General features: G+C 50.3%; 1 long non-coding RNA gene across 1 annotated transcript; it reads right to left on the reverse strand.

The window, feature by feature from the left end:
* Positions 1-2,263: 2,263 nt before the first annotated feature.
* LOC118611968 lies at positions 2,264-3,972 on the reverse strand. The gene is made up of 2 exons (XR_004954566.1): positions 3,697-3,972; positions 2,264-3,482 (listed from the first exon to the last, which is right to left on the reverse strand). It is a non-coding gene; the product is annotated as an uncharacterized LOC118611968 (long non-coding RNA).
* Positions 3,973-4,270: the final 298 nt, after the last annotated feature.

Consider the following 4,270-nt stretch of genomic DNA (forward strand, 5'->3'; position numbering starts at 1 on the left):
AGCACTCACGGAATTATTTTATTAGAGAACCAAAGCATCCATTCTCCCTTTTGGGTTAATTCTATTCTGCAAAATGTCTTGGGCGTTTTGATTCTTTCACTCTTGTTCGTATTTTTATTTCTCTGTGGCTTCTGTCCATCCCTCAGATACAAGGTGCTGAAGGCCAAGCACTTTCCCGTAAGCGGCCTTATCCTTTCGAAGTGACTCACGCGGTGTGGGTCACACGTGCAGTAAAAACCTTGTTCTGCTGTCGTTGCTCTGTAGGGTTTCCTAACAGGGGAACTTTTAAATGGTAGTATTTGAAAGGAGTGAATGTAGAAATCATGGTGAACGTAGAATTCAAATCCCGATATTCTGACGCCGGAGCCTGGACTCACGGTCACTGTATCACCAAAGCGTGTTTCGTAAATCCTCATGTCCAGAAATGAGTTTTCCAGTGTGATGGCTCGGAGCACACACAGGCCCTAGACCCAGACTGTGCAGGGTCCATCCCTCACCCCGCCCCGCAGTGGCTGCGGGAGAGGAGCCCCGAGAGCGGCTCCCCGCAGCTTCTGTTGCCCTCCCTGGAAGTCCCCGGGCACCTGTGAGGACTGAATCCGTAAACGCAGGAAAAGGATTTACAGTAGCGCTGGGAACGTGCTGTGTTACACATCCAGTAAAATGCACATTAGCGACATCGTCACTGTCTGAAGTGCTGAGCAGCCTGGTACCTCAGGCCGGGCATGCTGCGTGACCCCAGCCGAGGTCTGTGGCAGGCAGAGGAGTGGCCCCTACAAGGCCCATGCCATGACCTCTGGAAGCTGGGAACAGGTGCCTCGCCGCGGCCAGGGGGGGCCAGCAGCTGTGACTAGGTTAGGTGCCCGGACACGGGGAGCTTGTCCTGGACTGTCTGGGCAGGCCCGACCTGCTCGACGTCCTCAAAGACTGCGCGTGGAGAGGTGAAATGACAGGAGAAGCGGTAAGAGAAGGTCTTACGAAGCCTGAGAAGGTCTCGACTCACCACTGCTGCCTGGGAAGATGGAGAAACGGCCAAGCCCCAGGAACGCGGATGGCTTCTAGAAGCCACAAAGTCCCTCAGATGACAGCTGGCAAGGAACCAGGGACCTCAGTATGGCCGCAGCAAGGAACTGAATTTGGTTAATGGCCTGAATGGGCAAAAAGGAAAAGCAGAGATTCTCCCCCCCGGGACCAGACCCTCCGGGAGCAGCCCAGACCCGGAGATGATGGGATTATTGCCCCGTGAGACCTGCGCAGGGCTCGAGACTATGGAGCTGGAAGAGAATCAATCCTCCGGTGGTGTCGGAGAGGCTGTGTGCACCTGTAACATCCGCAGTAGTAACTAACAGAAGATCTGTTTACTTTCTTTCCTAAAAGACTCAAATATATTGATTTAACAACTATGTAATATGCTAAAATAAATTTTACTTTTTTAGTCAGCAATTTTCCACTATGTTAGCGGCATAAATCAATGTCTCCTTTACATTCTATTATGAAATTCCTGAGAACCTAAAAGTCGCTGAAGTGGCTAAAAGGAGGTATTATAAATAAGATGCTATTATAATTTTTTCCCATCTTTTTTATATTGAAAGGTAAAGAAATATTCTAACCTAAAATTTTTATTCTTTAGGTTCTCAGAATTAATGGATGAATTAAGTATATTTTTTACTAATATTTAAGCCCACAGTCAAATGCTAATAAGGTTCTTTCTTACTGTGTCCGCAGGAATATATAAATCCTAGGTTTAAAACAACTAACATGTTGGATTTACAGAGGTACAGCACCCGCTTAAAGGCAAAATACAGTATGCCATGGTCATTATCTACTTTTTTACCGTCTCTGAATTGACACTCATTATCTCTGAGGGATTAAAGGCCGTATCTATGTTGTTCACCTTCATAAGGGCACTCTCTAGCTACACTGCCAGTCCCGCAGCGGGCTTCGGTTAAACAGGGGAATGAAAAATAAATATAAAGCAAATATAAACAACCAGAAACAAAGCTCCCCTGAAACCTCAGCTTACTGGTTCACTGGGAATCTTAAAAAAATAATAATAATAATATATGTATATACACACACACACATATTATATGTTATATATAAAATATATATATATACATACATATATATACACACACATATATAGAGAGTACCTAGAGATTCAATGTTAAAAGCCAGAACTTATTTTAAATATTTTCAAGAAAAAGCTTAAATGTTCTACGTGTTTCATTATATTCTTAACCAGATTCATTAAACATAACTCAGATTTCTTGTTAGCTTGGTATCTTTATTATCAGCGGATGATGTTCGTGTGACTTACATAGGGCTCCCTGAACTGGAACTTGCTTTCTGAAAATGTCAGTCTTTTATTTGGAGTTTTTTACCCCCCTTTCCATAAAAATTAAGTGATGCACAGTACACCTGTAGGCCTCAGACGTGCAACCTGGCCTCTTCCTTCACAATTACAAGATGAAGGACTCCTCTTACCTAGAAGACAGATTATGGTCACATGCTCATCTCCGCGTTTTGGTCGACGACAGACCGCATGTAAGACAGCGGTCCTGTAAGATATAACGGAGCTAAAAATTCCTACCGCCTAGTGACACGGCAGTCACCGTGATGACCAGTGAGACGCATTACCCACGTGTTTGTGGTGACACCGATGTCAACAAACCTACTGTTCTGTCGTATGAAAATGTAGCGCACACGTGTACAGCACATGATACTTGATGATGATAATAAGTGGCGGTGGCATTTGTTTATATATTCACTGTGTATATTTTTTATTGTTAGTGTACACTCTACTCATGAAAAAAATCGTCTGCTGTATGACAACGGTATGCCATGCCGGGGCCCGGCTGCGTCACACACCTCGTGTTTCCGTCTCTAGATCGCATCATTTTCTCTTGCGCTTGCTTTAACTGCATGTTGTAGAGTCACATGCTGTAAAGGTTTTGCAGCCCAAAGCAACAGCCTACGCCACGCGGCCTAGGTGCACGGCTATTGCATCCAGGTTTGTGTGCGTGCATGTGACGTTTGCACAAGACGTAGTTCTCAGAACGTGTCCCCATCATCAAGCGGGGCAGGACCGTATTTAAGAAGGAAACCGGAAGATTTATCGGGTAAGACCAGCCCCGTGCAACAATAGGACGAGACGCACGCATGTGATTTCGAATTTTCCAGAACATTCTCATTTCAACAGACAATCAATATAAAGTGAAATTGTTTACATTCTTTTCTCTTCACACTGAATCTTAGAAACCCAGTGCACAGTTCACACTTAGAGGGACCTCAATCTGGACTGGCCACATTTCAGGCGGCCAGGGGCTACTCTCTTCCCGTGGCTGGTTCACAGGGGAGCAGGCTTTTCACTCACTCAGGAAACCATCCTTCAGGCCTGTTTTATCCTAGATCGTCTTAGTGGATGGAAGACAAAATTCCAGGTATAAATGATGTTAATTGCGCATGTTTCATGTGAACGTGACCTCGAACAGGATTAGAATCCGTTAGAAAGTGTTCTTTTACCTCGTCCATGTGTCACATTCTGGGTAACGACTCTGTTCCACGATTAGAAACAAAACAGAAAGCTCCCTTGGAGCCCTGCTTTGCAGCTGTCGTGGGGCTGAGCGGGCCTGCTGGGAGTGAACTGCAAGCGCTAAGGCGTCCTGAAGGCCTACTGTGCGCAGGAAGCTTACCTACCTGACGCCGGGCCTGAGAACGAACGGGGCGGGCAGCCACCGCCAGCCGCACTGAGTGGGAGGGCAGAGGCGACGCGAGCGCCGGCCACAGACACGTTCCCCGGTGACCGCCCAAAGGAACCCTCCCCCGTCCGGCCTGGAGACCCCGCCCGCTCCCGGGGCCGCCCGCGCTCTCCGAGCCCCGCGGGGAGTCAGACCCGCCCGCCGCTGGCTGCCGCCCCGCAGGCCTCGGACAGGACAGGGCCAGGCGCCCCGCGGGGTCCGCGGAGGCCACCGGGATCCCCAGCCTCGGCCGCCGCGCGCCGCCGCGCCGGCCCCGCCTGCCCGAGGGGCCCGCCCCACGCGGCACCCCAGGGCGGGCCCTGCACCCGGGGTGGGCGCCGAGCCGGGGGTGCAGAGGCGCCCCGCCGCCACCCCGTGGCGCTTGTCCCGGCGCGCCGCCGCCGCCGCCGCCTCCGGCGACAGGGAAAGCCCTGCCCCCGGAGAGCCCCGGCTTCCCCGCCGCCCCTCGACCCCGGCCCTCCCAACGCGCGGTCCCCGACCCGCCTGCCGGGGTCGCGACTCTCCTGCCAATC

This window comes from Rousettus aegyptiacus, unplaced genomic scaffold (assembly GCF_014176215.1).
Source record: "Rousettus aegyptiacus isolate mRouAeg1 unplaced genomic scaffold, mRouAeg1.p scaffold_m13_p_15, whole genome shotgun sequence".
NCBI classification, from domain to species: Eukaryota; Metazoa; Chordata; class Mammalia; order Chiroptera; family Pteropodidae; genus Rousettus; species Rousettus aegyptiacus.